Genomic DNA, 22168 nt, shown 5'->3' on the forward strand with positions numbered 1-22168 from the left:
TTCCATGCACCCCAGGGGAACATTTAGAGACATTTTTTAAGTGTGGGTATTGGAAAATGACTCATCAGAAACAACAAAAAAATTAAAACCTAAATATTGGTCACCCTTTTCTCTGGCCTCACCCCCTTCCTAAAAGCAGGATTTTGAAACTATATGCATAGTTTACAGATAGTGCTTCCACTCCTTTCATCCACTCTGTGTAGTTTTATTTGAATTGTTTTACAAGCTGTTTTAATAAATATATTCATAAAATAATTCATCTTCTTCCCTGCTCAGCTCCTCCTCTTACATGCAGATCTCTGTGATGGTGCTCCTTCATTTCTCTGTTGAAGTCATGTCATTCAGAATTCCAAATATTTGATTGTTTGAGCCTTCTAAAATTAAACTGTGTTAAGTCAGGTTTGGTTCGGTTTGACTTGATTCAGTTTTGCTTTCAGAAACTTCCCAGATTCCATGTCTCCTAGTGGAGAATATTACTGGTCTCAGTGCATAACCTGGCTGAATCGGAAAACTCAGCAGAGAAAACCAAACAAGCAAGATGTCAAAATGCTCAGCTTGAAAAAAAAACCAGTAGCATCAGCCATTGATTTTCATGTGTCACTTCTTCCTGCTCACTGACATGTTCTGATTAAAGGTTTACAAGTATAAACCCAGAATGACTTCACTGACATTGGCAGAATAACTCCAAATTTACACAGCTGAAGTTAAGATCTCAGTCCAATCCTCATTTGTAGAAAATAGCTCAATATATGGCTTTCCCTGGATAGAAGAAGAATTTATGAGCACAAAACCAAAAAGCAAACAAAAGTGCCCCCAGGAAGTAGTACACTTTGGGGCCTGTATCTACCCTTGTACAGTTCATTTTCACAGCATCAGGAACAAATTTGTCCCTTCATGTTGGTTGCAATAACTCATGGTATTATTTTACATTGCTACATTTCTTTTTTTGTTTTCGTTCATGCCAACAAGACCATGAGTAGGAGTCATATAAGATAAATCTCACTAATTTTAAAAAAGAAAAGCTAGTGAACAGGAGGTGATAAATGCTGTGCTGCCTACTCAGGTTCTGTCACATAAGATGTCACTTCTTTATTTTAATTATATTTTCTGCCAACTCACAAAAGCAAGCAATTTGTACTTCATGTGATCCTACCTTTGCTGTGGAATGTTTTTGCTTAGCCAATTGCAAAATGCATCTACTTGTTTCTGTCTCAGTTTTTTCCCATATTCGTTTTCATGGCTGCTTCCTGATGTTCTATAGAAACTGTCTCTTCAGGAAATGTTAATACATAAATAACAGCTTGTTCACTGCAAAATTACTCAGACTATTTGCACATGGAATTCTTTTTTTTTTTTTTTTTTTTTTTTGAGCATTAATAAAATACATAGGGACCCTAAAAAATCATCTACATTTTAGATACAGTTTTGCTAATGCACACTCACAACTAGCCAATTTTGATAAAAAATTCTACTGGATTAAAATATTGAAAGCTAAAAACCTCCGGTATCTAGAATGCACTAACAGCAAATCTTTATCTGTTTGCATAGCAGGCAAGAATTTTTGTCATCCTAGAGGGTGAACTGAAATGAACTTCTAGCAACACCAGCTGTTTGATCGACTGCTAACATAAGCAGATGCTTTGAGGCAATGGGCTACCTGTAGGAGAACTGGGCAGATCAACGCATGTCACTGAAACAGCCTGTGTAGACAGGCCACAGATAGAGTGATAAAATCCCACATTTCAACAAAATATAATTCATTTTGCAAATGAGAACATTTTAAAAATCCCACTTGCTAAAATAAAGGAAACGAAAGCCTGAGGAGCATGAACCAGAACTCAAGCATAACAGCTACATCCTGGAAGAGTTTTTAACACAAGGTTCACACCGAATTTACTGCTCCTGTGAGTGAAGGAGATGGAACAATGGCTTTGATCAATTTTGTTTGAAGTAACACATCTCAAGAATTATTTTCAGTTACAGAATGAGAAATAATGAAATAAACTGTTTATTACTACCCTACTAGACTGGAAACCATAAACAGGAATGAGAGAATGAATTGCATGATGGAACCTACTCTAATTCAGAGTAGAAAAAGAAGGAACAGCACAAGAAGATCAGGTAGCTTAACCACACACATGATGTGTAATCAGTTAGCTGAATTATGCTGCAGACAACTTCAGATCCAAGCTTGGGAAGTTCAGCTAAATCAAAACCAGTCAGATCACAGTCTGAATGCAAAATTACATTTCTGAAGTAATCAATATTGTTATTTTTGTACTATAAGTGTCCAATCATATCAATAGTATTTCTTACCATGTTCAACCTTGAACAAAGCAAGAAAATACTGCCTTTTCATTTGACTGTTTGTTTTTCATTAGTAACAATTTCCTTACAATGTAAAAAATGAGATTGAATTAGAGATTCAACATAAAATCAAATTAGGTCTTAAGTAAAAATATAGATTCCCTAATATTTTATCCTTTTCAAATTAAAAACCACTAATTCAATGATCTCTTCTCTGTGATAGGCCTTCCAGGGACTCTCTGCTCAAGGATAAGCGCAGTTCTCCATCTCTTAAGTGCCTGGAGCACTTCTCTGTAGAAAAAGAGATTTCTGTGATGGCACTCCTTCATTTCTCTGTTAAAGTCATGTCATTCAGAATTCCAAAATTCAAATCAAACTCGACGTCTGCATAGCAGGGAAGCTTAGGGTGTTCAAAACCACAACTTGTCTTATTTTCATGGATCCATTTCTACTGCTAGATCCAGTAGAATACACCTGCTGAGACAAGCCTAACTTAGGAAATAATTATTAAGGAACCTCAGCATTTGCTCTCTTGACACCTCAAGTTTCTTCATGGGGAGGGACCTTTATAGTCACCTGACTATAAAGCCAGTCCTTTCTCATTCCTTTAGAAAAAATTCTGTTTGAACATCACTTACCTCACAGGACTCTTTAAATAAAGTTTGCTTATATTTAGAAGAGACATTCTTATGTTCTTGTTTACATGTACTCATTTACAAATAATAAATATATCACCCATGTTATTTATATAAAATCTACATTTGCTGTTTACAGTATAGCATGTAAACACTAAGTTAATAATATTTTCAAGTATCATTTCTTTTTTCCTGAAGAAAACTTACTTACTTTTTTCTGTGGACTTATATTCAGACTCTTCTAAGTATAAATAAATCTTCTTGGGCTGTAAATTCTCTGTTTGCATAAGACAAACACTGGGACTATGCATAACTATGAGCTGTATTGCAGATACACCTTCTCACCAGAGGGGATCTGGTTTCTTTGTCCCACAAGAATCTTGCATTTGGGAGCATACAGAGCCTTTGTTTTCCCCTTCTCTGTTTGGATTTGGAGGCCCTTTCTCACATTTTGGCCATAGAATGCACCTCTTGCTCTGAGAATTTTCCTGACTTTACAGCTCTGGTGCTCACATTTCTATACTATTATTCTTCACTTTAAATGGCCTTCATGCAGCTCACACTGCCACAATATTCTGCAGAGCTGTATATCACAGGGAATATTCTCCATGCACATTTTACTGAACACGCAACATCCATTTCCTTTTGGTTCTCTGTAGAGATTCATCCTGAAGCAATAGCATGGATGCCTCTTGCTGTCAGAGAGCTTTGAGTACCCTTCACCAGTTTAAGAGGTTTCTACATAGCTTAACTGTACACAGCTCTCTGCTGCAGTATGTACTCATTACACGAACGCATCGGCATTGTGTGCAATGTGAAGATGATCTTTATTTCAGGATCTGTAGAAGCTTCAGGAAGTCAGTGTGAAGTTGAATCATATCTACTTTTATGTGCTAAGAAACCACCACAATGCTTGACATGAATCAAGTGTTTCATGGTATGTGAGTAATACGCATGAAGTACGTATTCTCCAGTTTGCCACCACTTAGTACGTGACTCTGAAATGGCTTACTCCGCCCAAAAGCATTTGTAGCGTATAAAAACTGATTATTTATACTTTCTACAAGTTAGAGTCTTCATCAGGACAGGTCCTTTTGGACAGAAATATTAATTTATTTTCACCTTGGAAAGCCTGGCCTTGTGAAAGAGCTCTTCTGCAAGTCAGATGTTTGTTACTCTGCGGCTCACAGGAGTCAAACTGGGGAGCCCAGGCACTTCCAGCAGTGTGTCAGCCATAACACGGAGTGCAGTGAAGTTATAAATTCTTCCTGAGCATGTATTCCAGCTCTTGTCTTGCTCTGGACTTCAATTTACTTCAGCTCCGCTGCTAACAGGACACCAGCCAGGTTAACAGCTCTGATTCAAAAGCCTGAAGGACTTTAAGCTCATAAACTGCCTGTAATGTCATTACTGAACAACCAGAAATTACAGCCTAGTATACTACAGGGTGTCTTTTACCTCAGGCTCTCAGTAAGAGCAAATCAGCAGCTTGATCATCTCACCAGGGACCACTGGGGAGAAGGTGGTCAAGGAAAACAGCTAGACTAGGTGGTATTACTGCTTTCTAAAGACAAACCTCTTCTACTCATTAATTAGAAGCCTGGGGGTCCTTGGACTCCTTGTCTACATGCATGGCACCATACACAGATTTTAAATGGTTTCACATATTGAGATGATGCTACTCTCTCTCCTTTTTTTTTTCCTTTTTTTTTTTTCCTTTTTTTTGTTTGCAATCAAACAAATGATGATAATCATAGAATATGTTCAAAAGAGAGGTGCCCCAGGAAAAGGGAAAATATTCAAAGTTCAAATCCTGGAGCAACCGTGTCATTCCTCTTCAGTGGCAAAACTACTAAACTGAAAGGAGGCAAAGGAAAGATTTGACCCAGCACTCAAAATGAAAATGCATTGTTGCCAGGTATATAACTACATGCATACTCCAGGTCAGATCTCATCCTAAGCAGAGCTGTCATGGGCATGAGATGGCCTCCTGATTCAGTTTCTGTGAAAACCATTCTAGCACAGATGAAGACTAGTAGAGAAGCCACTACACTGCATGATATGGAGAATTTTAGTGTCACCATGGGGTGAATGTCCATTTCCTGCTCACCAGTAGTCTGGAGGACCACCGTAAGCAATACAGTGTGTACCTTGAGGAAACAGCTTGTGGCCAGTGTATTATCCTAGTTTATTCTCTTCCATAGTCCATGTCAGTGAGGACTCTAACTGAGCAAGTGAAAAAAATTCTCACGTAGAATATTCCCCCACCTCTGTATATCAAGACTTTGTTATCCCTCTTCCGTGATACCTGCCTTTCTTGTTTATCTGAACTAAAATTAGAGGAGCAAATATAAGTAGGGTTCTGCTGAACTGTAACATCTTCAGGACAGAATAGGACAGGCAGCAAAGTGCCTAGCACAACAACTGGTCAGAAGCCAGTACTGACATATGGTGGGAAATTATCTCATTTTTGCATTCTGAATAAGAAAAATTAAATCAAAATGTTAGCATTGCCCTGGAAAGATATATATTTTTAAGCAACTCATTTCATTTCAAAGATATGGACCTATTTTTTCAAAAGATAGATTTTTTTATTATTATTATTATTATTATTATTATTATTATTATTATTATTATTATTATTTCATTCTCTCTGTTCTGTAAAATAATTTTTATGACACAACTTTTAAAAGAGTTTTCAATAATACAGCGATATTGAATAAGAACATTGAATATGTTGATATCCTAACTGGTAATCATTATAGAAATGGGTCATTCTCAGTGATATGGTAACTGCTGCTTGCTTTACTTATTGACAGGTGGTATAGCAGCCAGTGGAATACAAATTTAGAACTCGACATTCATAGCTGGCAATGTTCTATTGATATTTTTTTTTTAATTATTGATAAATATACTATATAATTCTAAAGGAAAGGCCGCAGGTAAGGCTTTTTAGTTTTAGTTGAAATTATTAAGGCAGCCAACACCTTTCAATGAAACACTATGAGTCTGTAAGATTCATTTTTTTCAACAGAAATTATGTACAACATTATTACATGTCATATCTATCTTATATAATTTATAAGTTACATGTAAAGTATGAGGAACATTTACTCAAATCCAATAGAACTTCTCTAGAATTTAGTACTATAAAACAGGGTCCAATGTCTGTACCAGGATATCTCAAAAAGGCACTATCTGCAAATGAGTCAAATACCTGCTCTTCATGAAGACAATGAGCAAGACCTCTGAACTGTTTCTTGAGGCAGGCTTCCCAGCTATTCTGGAAGTCCTAGTTATGGAACAAATCAGATTACTTGAAAAGTATATAGATATCTGGACATTTATTCATATCAGAGTTTGGAGTCAATAAAACTTACTTGAGACCCATTCACATTGTTCACCATTTTGCTGTTGTCATGCCTCTGTTCTCTTCACTGTCTTGTTTATTTAACATCATTATAAGCTGTGGACTTGTAGCACATATATAAAAGAGTTTTCCAAGACTGCTTCTTGTGTTTCTTTCTCCTTTTTTACCAATCTGCTAATAAATTCTCATATTGATAAGAGTTAAACAGACTGAAATTTACTATATGGAGTCAGATTCTCTTGATGTAAACGAATACGTTTCCCAGCCCAACTGAGAACACTGTTACTAATAAAAATACCGACATTTTACTGAAAACAAGTTGCTGTGAGTGCAATTTTTTTTTTTATACCTTATTTAGGAGCAGGGTATCAGTGTAGAGCTGGCTTTGTTAAGTTAGCTAAATGAAGGGAAAGAATGGGAAGCTTCCACTAAACCTTCTGATAACTGAAAGTCACTAAGGGTGCTCCAAGTCCTATTTCCAATCAATTTCAGGGAAATTTATACCTAATTCTTCTTCAAATGATCCATCTAGGATTTCTCAGCTCCTTTTTTATCTGGCATTTCTAAAGGTCCTTTAGCAAGAAAATTTCCAAAAGTCACATTTTGTTTTTATAATGAGAGTCTTCCTTTAAAAAGAAACATCTGTCAGTAGTTTTGCAGGGGAATTGGGAATTGGAGACTATAGTCCTATTCCTGCTCCTTCCTGCTGCTCACTGGATGACTTTACACAAGTAACAGCATGTCTCTGTTACCTCAGCTACCCCTTTTTGTCTTCCCATACTAAGCTATGTTGTCATTGTGGCAAGGACTGGGACATATAATCCATTTATATGGTGCCTCACACAATGAGAACTTGATCACAGCTGGGGTCTGTAGACACAATGTGGCAACACAAATAATAAAAGAGACCCTGGGTATGGGGGAAGAGCAGCAAACTGCCTCTAAATTCTTGCTTATTTTATCATAATTTCCCAGTAGAAATACAATAGAAACAGACTTAGAGAAGTGTCTGAGTGTCTTTATCTCAACTCCAAGCAGTACTTTGTAAGCACAAGGCTCTGCCAGATGTACTAAGAAATTTCTGGCTGCATCTGCAATTATTTCACTGCAAAGGAAAAAAAGCGCAAGCTCTGAATTTGCATGAAAGAATCAGGTTCTTCAAGATCACTGTTTCACTTATGCCAAGGAGAGGTATCTGAAAAATAACTCTTAGAGATGGATAATATTTCAACTGACTTGCCCAAGTCACCTGCCAACATCAAAGCAATTTGGAACAGAGTTACTGACAAATGTTAGTGGAGCCCCATGCATGGGGCTTCAGCTGTGCAAGTGATCTCAAGGAGGACAATGTACAAAAATATACGTGCAACAAGTTGGCAGCAAGCCAAAAGGAACCACAGAACCATGCTATCGATAGCAGCAAGGAAGAAACTTCCCATGATTAGTTTTTCTAAGAAATATTAAATAACACTATACCTGTAGATCATGTGAAACATTACAAGATACAGGAGGTGTCTTTGTATACATCTAGTCATTTTTATGGAAAAAAGCCTCTAGTAGCCTCACTTCTAGCTTCCAGCATTCCTGAAATATCATGAATGCAAAGTCTTTTCCTTCTAACTTGTATTTAAGTGATTGTACAAACACATCAGAGTCTGTTCAGTCTTCTCAGATTAAAAAAGTCAGCTTCAGCTGAAGTGAGATGACTGATGTGACAAGTAGAGCCCATGGCTATAACACCATCAATACTATGCATCTTTATATGACTTGAATTGTCTTTTGACAGACTTAGCTAATTTATGTAGTAGATGTCACATACTCCAAGTAAGTGTCCCCTCTATTGCAATTATCTTTCTCCAGCACATTATAAAAAAACAACTTCAGGAGCAGTGCAATGAAACAGATCTGGAAATAATAATTTTCCTTTGTCACTATTTCCATTATTAGAAATACTTAAAGTCCCATATGGGTTGTTTTCTGCCAGTGAATCACCTCAGCCATCTCCAAGTGCTGTGAAATATCAGGAGACAAATAACAATACCACAACACAGACACGTGTTACAGAAAAATTTAACCAGCTTTTCTGATGTGAAACCAAGATTCACGTGCAGAAATGTACATGTGCTTCAGCACTTCTATTTCTGCACAAAACTATCACAGTTGGGCACCCACGAGTATTTTAGCTTCATGAACCACAGGAGGCTTACTTTTATAATTATAGACTCGCATGTCCTAATGTGAATGCGTTTTCCACCAAAACCAGATCTATTGCTTTATAATGTGACTGCATAAAGCACAATAACATTTTTCTGAGCTAAAAGTAAAGGTACTTCTCAGAAATACACAGTCATTTTTCAAAATTTCCTGCATTATACACTGGTATATTGTATAAAGTAATGGTATATTGTATAAAGTAAAGTAAAATGCTAAAAAGCAGAACAATGCATCAGTGTTCCACATATCAGTGTTTCCTAGCTGAAAGAATTACCTAAACCAAAGAAAATAAAAACATCTTTGCCTAGAGATAAGGCTTCTAATTTTATTGACCATGTATATGAAAAAGCAGCCCAGCAACCTTGATAGTCATTGAATGTAAGGCCTTGCTTGTGAAGCAGTGAACACAGGCAACTTCATTTCACACCCTTAGTTAATTGCGGTATACTTAAAATATTTTTAAAACATTTCCATATGTGTAACTGTTGGTAAACATATTTTTATTGAGAGGTCCCCCTTAAATTACAAAGTAACAGCAATTTGTTTTCCTTTAATTGACAGAAAGATATCAGAGGCTTAAAATACACAATGGAAGATCTCCAATAATGAGACCTTTGCAAATAAGCTTTAGCAATCTGGAAGGAACAAGCTGGTCTGTCGGTGTGCAAGCCTGTACTGTTCTAACCACATGCAGTCCTATGTTACCATTCAGCTAGAATTAGGATTCCAAAGAGGGGATGTACATCCCATCCACGGCAGAAAAACTCCAAACCTACCAGATACCAGGCCTTTCTTCATTTCCCCATGGTGGAAGGGAAAAGACTCCTCTATTTTTATTGAGCCCTGCATGCCGTTCCGCAGAGGTACTGCTGGCTGCACCTCCTCATGAGAAGAAGATACAGGGGTTGGAAGATCATTTCTTCCTGAGGGCATGCACACTATGTCCCCCCCATAAGGAGTTCTCTTTGTGATCCAGTGTTATTCTCTTTCTCGGGAGACAGTGCCTAAGTAAGTGAAGGTAAGCTTGAGGTCTCTTTCTATAGAGAACAAATATACTTTTTTTTTATGGAGCAGAGAATTTAAATGGTTTTTGAGATAGGTGAATAGAGTTCAGCCTACCAACACCAAAGAGCAGAGCTCCCACCTTTTGCACACTTCTTTCACCACTTAGATAAAATGCACACCCACTACCACAAAGAAAGTGAGAGATAAATAAGAAGAAAATACCAAACAGGCACCTGCTCCTCCCCAGACATGCTTCTGGTTGTTTGTCAACCAAGGAGTTGTTCCCTCTCACATGGCCTGGAGATGTTTCCTGGCCACAGCCCCACTGCATCTTGGGGCAAAGCCCCCAAGAACATTAGCTTCTCCTTCTCTGACCACCTCCTCCACACAACCCTCCTGCCCAGGTTTCCTTGCCGAGAAGAAACAAGGACCCAGCTCACCCAGTCAGGCTGCTGATGGGGACAGCAGAAGCCCCAGCAGTGCACACTTCATGCTAGCACAGACCCCACCATTCCACTGCTGCCTGCTGTTGTCCTCTGTGCTGTAGTATGTTCCCCTTTTCCTCTTCAACATAACTTGGTTTTAAGGTTATCTATTCTATGGTAGCCAGTGAATCCTGATGGGGTAAGCTGCAAGTTGGTTAGAACAGCAGGTTTGACCCACAGGGACTAATTGCAAGGACTAAAAATTACACAGTCTTATGCACAACAGGTGAAGACAGAAAAATTATACCCTAAAAAGAGGTACTGCAGGAGACCTGAAAGAGAACAGAGATATCCATAGGTAGCAATCAGAGTTAGGATATTCTATTTTGCATTTTTGACAGTTTGAATAAATTTGGCAGTTCCTTGCTGAAATCAGAAAAAAACTAATTAAAATGTAATGGGAGCAATGACAGGAAGTTGGTTAATATATTAGTGTATCTGGTTTGGAAATGCAATCTTTGAGTACATCACCTAAAATATCTCTCATGAATTTGAGTAACCATGCAAAAACAGCTAAAAAACAAAGCCTAACTTAGTCACCAAACCACAGCTTTTCAGCAGCCAGGAAAAAGCTTCTCTAAATTGGTATTTTGTGTACATTTCAATGAAAGTTAGGCACCCACGTGCCAGTATACGTGCAAGAGGAGATGACAGCTTTAAAGGTAACATCAAATCAGCAGTTCTGTGAATCTTCCTGAACCTTACTAGTAGTTCTCTCACAGTCATACCAGGTGGAACAGGACTAATCCAGGCTCTGGCTGAATAATGCTGGGGGTACTGCAGGTAATAACAGAATAAAGAGGTATTCTCAGGCATGCAGAGGCAGAAGGCAATGTGGAGAGGAGAGCTGTTCATTCATGAGGGGCATTGTGGTGGTTGATAAATTCAGCTGAGTTGGAGATATTCACCCAGTCAGCCCCCAAACCATTCTGGTTTTTCTTTATTTGACACCGGGAAGACAGGGGCCCCATTCACTTTTAGGACATGCTTTTCCAGTGATGTTCAAAGTCAAGGTGGCAGTGACTTGTCCGTGCTCAGGTACAATACTCTAACGTGACTCCTTCCTAAAATATTAACAGCAGAAAGAGTGGTTAGAAAGCAGAGCCTGAAACAGGGTTGCAGGTGAACATGCAGACATAAAGCTTTAAAAAAGCTTAGGGAAAAAAAATTCCAGCTTTATCTCCCTAGAGCAACATTCCACAAACACAAGCATTGCTTTAAACTCCTTCTGTCTCTACTTACTGTCTCCCACACTACTAGTGCTATCAAGTACCTTGCATCTGAAATAAACTCTGGTAGTTTTCCACTCCAAGAAAGAAGCTAAGAAAGGGAACTCCATACGTATACCGTGTTGTTATAGAAACAAACTTTCCTCACAGGGCCCCTTCCACACTCCAGATACAACTGCTGTTTCAAACAATAGAATAAAAATACTAACAAAAACCCCCAGAAGTTTACTGATCAACAGCGACCTCATTATCATGGGTCTTGTTTTTATAATTTCCATCAGACTGTGAGGAGAAAGCGCTAAGCACTGGAGTGTTTAATGTGTTTAACTTGGAGTTAAAATACCCCCAAGTTGTTTCTGTACCAGTAACAAAAGGTTTGCTATTGATTCGATTTTATTATGGATTGCTAATTTACAGGCTGGTTTAAAAGAAACAACAGAATGTAACACACAGTGGTGACAGGACCTTGTTTGTCCATGATAGCTTGCACTGCCTCAGTCTTGAGTGGTGTATTATGGTGTTGTTTATGTTCTCTTAAGTGGCAATTAGTCTGCCTAGAAAGGTGGAACATGCACACTAGCATGTTAACAATCCTTTCTCTCAGAGAGGTGATAAAAGCAATCTACAAGCTAATGAAGATGCTATACTGAAACATGTGATGGTCAAATCTGGGAAGCTGTTTAGTAAATTCAAACATCAGCAGGGAAAGATAAGAGACTGCAACAAAGCAAGATGGGCAAATGAGTTGTATAATTTGAACAGTAACAAAGGGGAGAACAGGGACTGTACTGTTATGAACAGAGCTTCAGCACCTGTATTAAGGAAACAGTCTCTGGGTCACAGAAAACAAAATTTAGGTGAAATTCAAGACAGCAGAAACAGCTTAGCATGGGACACCATATAATTGCAAGACCTTCTAGGCAAAGTCCTATTGTCCTTGAAAGAAAAGGTAATTTTGTTCTGCTGCTCTGTGTTTGGAACTTCTAGACTGTGTAATAGCAATTTTGTCATGGTGACCAATTAAATGCATCAAACTGCATCTCACTTACCCACTCCCTTACTCTCCTGATGCAGGGCGAATATATCAGGTACAGAGAAAACAGCTACCCCAAAAAAATGGGGTCACTGAGGAAATTCTTCTTCAGGGTGAACATTCACTACTGGGATGCCACACAACACATCTTCCACTGATTCAGATCCTCCTTACGCACTATCACTGATGACAGAGCATGTAAGGAGGAAGCTCTACGGCTAGCCAAAGACACAAGGTTGCAGGGAAATACAGATACCAGTAAAAGATACCAGAGATCCTCCAGACAAACAATCAAACAAAACCACCCTGATGATATCACCATATACAATTATATCAGTGCTGCAGTCCCTTTTGGTATCTCACTTGTGCTCCTTCACTTGTTTGGGTTATGAACAGGTGTCTGCCATCCCACATCTACATACGCATCTAAGACCTCATTCTCCCTATGGGGATGCCCCTCTCTCTTCCCACAGTAATTATAGAGGGCAACTGCGCCATCTCAGCTCTAAATGGAAGTGCTTTGGCCAAGTTTCATGGTTTAGGAGGGATGAGCTACATATTCTTTGGGCCATAAACATTTTTTCCCCCCTACATATGCACAGTTCTTACACAACCAAGGGCTGAACCCTTTTACAGTCTACCACAGTATGAACAAAAGGTGACACTTCTAGAGTCAGCTCTCAGACAGCTGGGACAGAACTGAAAATGTAGGTTATATGATACCTGGGCAGAAACTGTGGAGATTGGCGTTAGTTATTCTGTTACATTCTTTCTGGACTCAAGCCAACCTTAAAGAAAACAAGCCATGCACATGAAGCAGGAAGATTAGCCCCAGTTGTCATTCTCTGTATGAGCTTAATCCACAGTCTCCACAGTAATACCCAAGTAGAAACAAAATCTCATTTCAAAATTTTGGGAAACACAACTTTTTCATAACTCTTCTAAATGTAAAATCTTTTTGTTTTTTCTTTCAAAATTCAATCTCAGCAACATTTTTCAAGTTCTAATGTTTTAGCAACAGGTCATATCAGGCAGGAAAATTTTTCCCTGGGAATATGTCCTCCAGTTCTCTGAGTCATTGCAGTTTTCCTATACACAGCAGTGGTATGTAACCATCAGCAGTATTCTTCTGAACTGACATTGTGTCTGAAGAATATATTCTTCCCATCATCTATGCAAATGCTCATTGGCCTGGGAATAATAGTGCAGGTACAAAAGCAGTTGTACTTCTACTCCCACTAATCCATGACTTCACATTACAGTACAAATTTTGCTTTTAGTAAAGAGGAAGTTCCTGAATCCTGACCTTGAATCGGCAGAATCTCATGTGAGGAAAATAGTTATTTGCAGGAAATTAATATTTAGTTACCAATACCAAATAGATGTGCTTTCTTGTACTATCCTACATTGTTCTTTCCCATTATAATCAAGGACACACATATGTAGAATAACCATTATATTCAAGGATCAGTAGTCAGTTGGTATCTTTATCCAAGCTTAAAATAAAAAAGCGTTTGATAGCATGTGCAGAAAGAATTTAAATGCTTCTAAAAAAGAAAAATCTACTGCTGTTTTACTATTGAATGTATTCATGCACCTTAAAATAGATATGACATTCACTTTTGGTTGGCGTCCATATCCCCCAGTCATTAGATAGTGCTGTGAGAAGTCTGCATTATTTGTAGACATAGAAAGAGTTTTAAATGCCAATCCTAAAAGATCTATGATTTTGCTGTATGGACACAAAGGATGTGAGGATATGATCATAAGCAATAAGAGATGTCACCAAGTCTCCTTATGTCCTTTTGCTACCAGGCGTTTGGCACACAAAGGCAAGACACTCACAAGCAGAGGTCATTAGGCTGTGTTTGTCCTGTAGCAGTGACCTGCAGTGAGATGAGATGATTGCTAACATCATTCATATGACATGCAAATCCCTCACTAGATATTGATTTTTCCTCTGTTCTGATTGTGTCCCAGTACATATTAAAGATACCTTAGGCAGGAAGACTCAGATCCAAATCTCGAGACTGCCAAGATCCAGGTATGCTCAAGGTCACATGAATGGAGTTATCTTGAAAATAATTATCAAAGACTGGTGCATTTTAATAAGTGCACACTTGTGTGTTCTAAGAAAAATGGAGAATATGTGTAAAAATAATAGTATATCAAAAATGAGACAGAATCAAAATAGAGAATATGTCTTCTCACTGGTTTCAGTAAACTTTGTATCAAGTTTTGATGTTCAGTTTCAATGACCATCTTTACATACATTGAAGCCTACTTTACTTCTCTGATAATTTTATTGGATCTAGTGGAATTAGCATAGATGTATTTCTTATGCTGAATAAGTTCTGAAATTTAGCTGCTGTTTGAGGTCTTCCCCAAATCCTAATACTCCTTCATTTTACTAGCTTTCTTCCCAAACTTGAAGCTGAATTCAAAAAGACCACTTCAGTTTACCATTTCAGTAAGAGGAGGGACCACATCATGTGTCATAATCCAAGTTATACTAGCTTTGAACTTCAAACCTTTACCTATCGTGAATCTTATCAAAGATAACCTTCTTCTAATAATTAAGTGCCTTTGCTAAATTTCATTTTAACTGTCTTTCCTTATTATCAAGGTGCTCACTTAAGATGGTCCTAGAAAGAGTTGCCTTTAAAATGCAAGTAAAAATTTACTCTGCCTCGGGTTCTGGAGTTTATCATATATGTAAATAACTGTACTGATTGGAATTTAAATTTTGTAGGGATTGAAATACAACAGACTCAAAGTTCATTGGATAAAGGCAGTTTATCACTGATCAAGCAAATAGAGAATTCATTTCTAATATTTTACATAGGAAAAAAGAGAGAGAATGGAAGAGAAACAGATATGCTCAGCTGTGTTGTAGGTGCAATATATTGAAGCTTTGCCAAAGTCAGGGCATGATAGCATAAAGTATTTGGTATAGCAAATAAAATGAGTCCAGGAATCACAGGAAATTCAAATTTCGAATTTCATAATTTTATTAAGGGAGATCTTTAATAAAAATAATTTAAAACAGCTTATGAGGTAGACCAAAACATTAGAGTCACAGCTCATAGAATGTCCTCTTTACTGATAAACATCTGCAAGAGCAGAGTTACCCTGAGCCATGGTGTGTCTGCCTGGTGTTCTACTACATCTTGAGACTGATTAATCTCACCAGGTACAAAAAAGGTTGTGATGTTGCATCCCTGTTGTTCACATTCCTCTAGATGCTGCCAGGGTCTTCATCACAGCAGTTTCCCATGGTCAAAACATGTTTCCCCAATCAAAAACTAGAGGAACAGACAAAGTGCTTCTGGGTTTTGGTATTAGCATACAAATGATGGTTTATTCACTATTTGTACAGATCCTGAACCTGTTCCTTTGAACTCAGTAGCAGTTTTACTATCATCTTGACAAGAAGCAAGTACAGAATAAAGAAGAAGCAGGCCAGTATGATCATTTGCTGGTGTCATCACTTGTTAGGAAAAGAAGAAACTTATTTAAAGAAGAAAAAAAGAGTTTGTGGACCAGGAAGCATAAAAAATTTCAAGATGTTTTGCTCATTGATACTGCATTATGACTTTATAGTTAGCTACCATGGCTAGTTGACTCTATTTGTTATCAACAATTGTTTTTTTAGAACTTAACAAAACCCTAAGAAAAAAAGCAAAAAAGACTCAGACATCACGCTTAGTCTAATGATAGGAAGCCAGATGGAAAAGCACTATGCTAGCAAGCATCTTATAATTTCATTACAAAGAACAAACCCTCTGTTGAATACTTGTGCTCCTTAGTCAAAAGGAGTCTTATGAATCAAACAGGCTCAGGAACAGCAACTGAATGTCATCAAACCTTTCCTTTCTAATACTCACAGACAGTCTGATCATTTTTCAAAGTCTCTTAAAATAAAGCTTTTGGTTCTCAGGAAAGTTCTTGGCAGTAATTTGGGCTGATGATAAACAAGCCTCCACTAACTACATTTAAAGACAGAAGAAAAGTCTTCACATATGAAATTAGATATGCTTAAATGGGATGAAAAAACACAAAACCACAACCACTACACTATTTATTTCTTACAAATGGGTTCCCAACACAGTTTCTTTGAATGCAGAAGTTTATTGACCTTCTATATAGAAAAGAGTAGGTAAGACACTTTTTAATTATTTATGAAAGCCTCATCAACAGTTTTGTTTCGTTCCAGCAGAAGCTATGCTTGAACTGAATACATCCAACTTGAGAATAAACATCACAAACCTAATTTTTCCTTGACACCTCATTACACTCACATCCAGAATGGCAATAATAAGCACTCGGACTTCTCATTCCACCTGGAAAGAATTAATTTATCTGCTGCTCTGTGGAGTTATTACTGGCAAAAGAAACACCAATAATGAAACAGTCTTTAAGAGACCTTAAATACACAAGAGCCTCCTGTAGCAGAAGGAAAAAAGTAATGGTCCATGTGAAGAAATTCAGTTTACCTATGGGCTTGTTTGAAATCTCACCGGTGTGATGCATTCATAGTCATAAAAATAGATTTTACTGAGATGTTTGACTTTCTATGATCTTGCTGAATATCTAAAATCAAGGGAAGCTGTCACTACATGTGGCAAATGAAACTGTTAATGCAGTATAGCCTTGTTTTCATAGCTAAAAAACAAAAAAGCTAATTCTTTTTTTCATCAGACCAAACCTCTATGAGAACAAGACACTCAAGTTTTATGATGAGGTAAAAAGGGTAGCCCAAAGTAGAATACAAGTTGTGAGTCCTATTTGCTTCATTTGGAGATGAAGGAACAGTCAAATGGCATGCAGTGAACACACTACTGCCCCCTTCAGACCAGCAGCATATAAATTTATATGATGCTTTATTTTAGTCTTACTTGTCATAATCTATAAACTAACAAGGTTTGGTCAGCTTTGGCCTCTAGGCTTTAAAGCCTATCACAAATAAAGTCTGCCTGATATCTTGCAGTCCAGTTTCAAACACTGCATTCCATGAGGCAACGCATTACGCAGGCCCTGGAGGCAAAGCAGTGATGACCATATATTGACAGAATCGATCAGTCTTAGCCTTATGTACAACAAACTTCAGTATCATTCTAGGAACCACAATGATACTGCTTAGCTTACAGCCCATCCACAGCTGCTGGCAACATTTTAATAAAATAAAAATTTAATTGACACTAGCTTCCACCTCACAGTTACACAGTGTCCATCTGTATCTTATAACATGACTGCTTAAAACACTGTAGAGGTCTCATTCCCAACTTAACCTAGGACACGCAAGAAAGGCCTTTGTTTATTCAGCAAATGCCCAAGCTAAGATGAAAATGTATAACTAGAGAGATGAAATTTTTTCTACAGGACTCAGATGATGGTATTCAGAGGATAAGTAGGTAGGGACATCTATTTATCACCACAGCTGTCAGTTTTAACACAGTCTGAACATGAAAAATGACCACGACCCTCACAGTAGCCACAGGGGGTAAAAGAAGTCATGTTCTTCTCTTTGTCAGCATACTTCTTTTTCACATTTACTGCTGACCTGTTCTGCAGCAACTACCTAGCACTTGCACCAATGTTCTGGCATCTAAATTGACACAGCAAAAAGCTTACAGATTTCTGACTTTGCTTTTGTACTTGCTCTTTGAATACAGTAGCTGAAATTCTGCATGCCTGAAACCAAGATTCAAATAGCCTGTGTGATTTATAGATATACAAAATCCAAGTCACAAACTGGCCCTCAAATAGTATTAAGTAGTCTCTGAAGCAGAGCTACTTTATATAAGGCATTTAAAATTGAATGAGACATATTACTGGAGAGTATACTGCAGAACAAACTTGTGTCCTGAATGGGTTAGGGAGGAAGAAAGGAAGAAAAATTAATATGCCAGTTAGCAAGAATGCAAAATGCTTTGCAGTTACAAATAAATTTGTCATTTTATGAACAAAAGTTAGAAATGCCCAGGGGAGTGGAGGGGAGTCACAGATTCAAACAGTGCCCAGTAGAGAGAAGCCAGTGGCTGTCACAACTTACATGAAGGGCACACCATACTCCAGTGAATTACGGAGTAATGTGGTTTGTTTCTGCTCAGCACACTTCACATGCACTTCATGAAAACAAAAAAAAAAACCAAAAAAAAAGCACTGTTCAGTCTATCACTGGAAGCCAATGAAAAAAGGCAAAAGTTGAATCCTGTCATCCGTGTGGAGATGCATTACAACATGACAAGCATCCACAAGTAATAAATTTGTAATGCAAAAAGGAATCATAATTCAAGGCCTGCCCCAGCATATTTCAGGTTAGAGCTTGAAACTGTCAGAAAGCCAATGGTTCAAAATCTTTCAACGCAGAAAAAAACAGTTTTGAAATGGGGTCATAGGTATAGACAAGGCTGAAATGATGTGCTGCTCAGCTGTAAGTAGCACCTTTCACCTTAGTTTCAGAGATTTAATGGGCGTGGAAGATGAAGAGCGAATGCAAGAGAGATCTGTGAATGAAAATAGAAAGAATGAATAAAGGTTAGCTGTGACATTCTTCTCAGGTTAAGGCCTTATTCAAAGACAAAGTAGTGTGGTGTTGAACAAAACGTTCTGGGTTGAAAGACAGGCAAAATATTGGCTGTGGTTTGCTGTACAAGCATCATGCACAAACCTGCAGCTTCTTTTGATCAACAAAGAGCTCACCTCAAGTGAAATGACTTTCAAAAGAAAATCACAAAACACATAGAACACTTCCATAATTGCCCTTCTTATCCATATGGAAACGCTATCATCAGAAATGGCATAGAGCACAAAATAAAAAGTCCTTCAACATTTTGCAAAACCATTAACATTTTTTCTGATCAGAAATCAACACAAGGAAAACTAGAAAATGTAATGGCAGCTTGTATATAAAGGATAGATGCAAGCCCCTCCAAATGCCAATTAAACACTGACCTAACAACAAGGCCACTGAGGCATCTCTAATTAAACTGAAATCGGACACGCCTAAAAAGTGTCTTCTCTAGAGTGATTACTAGTTTTAGAAGCTTTCCCATTTTTAGTTCAGATAATATTTCATAATATCGATTATATATAATTGTATCTTATAGACATTAGATACATTCATAATATGATTCTGTAAAGAGTTCTTGAAGTGAACCCAATAATCTGATTACTTTTATTCTGCATGAGTACAAAAGGCCCATTGCTTACAGATCTTTCGAGCAACAGAAAAAAAAGATAAACACATACAACTGCAGTGAAGCTGTGATCCCTAAAGTTCATTTTTTCTGAAGAAGAGATTCTAAGAACATCTTTGCGGGTTTCTGTCACAAATCGTGATTTAGGAACCTCAGACTACACCAATTTTCCACAAATGGACAATTTAGACCGATTAAAGAACCACTGTCAAAGGTATCAGCAGAAGTGGCTTTATTGAAATATGATGTTTTAAAAGTGTGATTTAACAACATTTGATGGCAAGGATCACTCTATTACTGTACAGCACAAAGGATATAACAAAGATTCAAACTAACAGGGTAAAAATCAAAGTTACCAAGACAAAATCTTAGTGAATTATAATAAAAGGTTATGCACCGTATCAGTCGCTTCCCAAAGACCTGTAGTTGGTAAGAGGTGTCTCTGCCTTGGGAATCAACCTTGAGAGGCGTCCCAGCTCAAGGAGAGATCACCGCCGTGCAGCCAGCTGCACGGCAGGGAGAGCTCAAAGAAGGCTCACTTAGGCTGTCATATTTATGGAATAAAGTGGTTGGCTTGTAGTCAAATTACATGCAATGCAAAAGGTATGCAGCACACTCCTTGTACACAAAACATTCTTTGTTCCTCGATAAATGAGTCTTGAAAAAGCCACCCGCTATTCATCTGTTAATCGCATGATTGGTGTTCCAAGCTCATATGTATTGATGGTCACCACGTCACTCTGCTCCTTTGTGAGTTTTCAGCGAACAGGTTGGAGCTAGAGAATTCTTGACAAGATTACAGTTTAGGCCTCTACATCCTTTGGGGCCTGAACCAAACTACCGCTAGTTTGGTTAGGGGGTTGAATGCACCCGTCACAGTTTCTATTCTTCCAATACATTCCAGACTGTGTACAAACCTCTCTCCCTACTGAAGTCATTTGGAGTTTCATTATTAAGTTCAGTCATGCAAGAACTTTAATGAAATTACATAGGAAGGAACATTTCCTAATTTTTGTATTTGATTTCTTGATTATTCAACCTGCCATTTGAAGTAGGTTATTCCTAACATCTAATAAAAAGGAAAGTTCTATAAGATGTATTTCATTACCATTCTGCTGACTATGGAAAAAACAAAAGACCAGTTACCGCTCACAGAGACTGGAGTGCTAGAGAGTGTAAATTATTAAAAACCTCAGAGTGTGTGTGTGTGGGCAGGCAAGAGTAGGTCACACGAAGGAGGTTCAATTTTGAATGCCCATTAAAGTAATTTTTGAGGTAAAAAAAACCCAGTTGATATTTCACAAACACTTTTTCTAGTAGACTATAAAAACACATTTTTCCAGAACTCATGTAAAGTATAGCTATATTTGAGCATGGAGAAATATATCTGTTAAAAACAATTTTAATAGCTACATTCAGAAAGAATAATGCTCCTGTCCACTGCTATAAGAGGATGCCGTGATGTTAGCTTCAGAGCTATTGGTGAAAATGTAATTATTGAAGCAGTATATATTTTAATATATATATTAATAACTCCCTACTACAAACCTTCTTAGAACATCTAGCAAAGTGTTTTGTCCATACTAGTTAAGGCCACCTTACATTCACTTTGCCCCAACTCCCTGTTTCCTTATCTGTAGAGAGCAGTGACAGAAGGTCAGACCTGCTCTACTGGCACAAGAATCATCTCCTTTCTTTTCTGATTTTCCTTTCCCTATCTTCCTTTCTTCCTAATGCCTCCTTCCTTCATAGATTCATAGGTTCATAGATCTTAAGGAAGAGTCAAGAGTGTAATTGGTGATATACAAATGTGAAACAATCCTCTGTCCCTTTCCCTGATCCCAGAGAGCTCACAATACAGCGGAGCTATGAAAGAATCACTTCAGGAGGGCCAGCCATCACAAAGGAGAGAGTCTGCTGCCTCTGCGTAGAGGACAAGATTGAGACCAAGTAGGAAATGACCTGGAAAAGCCACAAACCTGAGGGGGGATGAGGAACTGTGAAGGTACACACATGTGCCTGGCCAAAGGAGCTCCAGCCCTCCTAACAGCCTGGTAAAAATGTACCCACAGGGTGACAGGAATAGCAGCATATACAGTTGTTCAGCAAATGGTAGTGAGAAACCAAAATAGCAATGCAAGGCATCTAGGAAGGTTGTGTCCTTCAAAAAATAACTCATTTTGAAGGATATTCTTGGGTGGTGAAGAATGTTTTCCTCAACTGATTTCTAGCAGTCTTCAAAGCAAGACTATGTAAGTAGGGCATGGGCTGAAGAACTCCTGTGTCTCCCGTTAACTTTCAACTGCTAAAAGAGGCCCCTGGGCAATGGGCAGCTGGATCTAACTTAGAACAGACTGAGCCTTCACTTTTCCCTCATACTCGGAAGAACCTGACTAAACCACCATTAAATTTCATCCATTAGTCTATCTATTATTGTCCCCATAAAGGCACATGCCTTATTCCTTTGAAATTATTCCTCCTCATGCCACCATTTGCCCTGCTTTTTTTGACAGGTTTCTTCAACCATAAGCCAGTGGAGTAAACCAGTGTTATCTCAGAAAAATATTGCCAAAATTTCCCTGGAAAAGCCCATTTAAGCAATAACAACTTATAACAATTTATAAGCTAATAATGCTTACAGAGAATGGACTGAAGCCTCCAAGCTAAAATATGTATGTGCTTAGCTGC

The sequence above is a fragment of the Athene noctua genome, chromosome 1, assembly GCF_965140245.1.
Source record: "Athene noctua chromosome 1, bAthNoc1.hap1.1, whole genome shotgun sequence".
Taxonomy (NCBI): domain Eukaryota; kingdom Metazoa; phylum Chordata; class Aves; order Strigiformes; family Strigidae; genus Athene; species Athene noctua.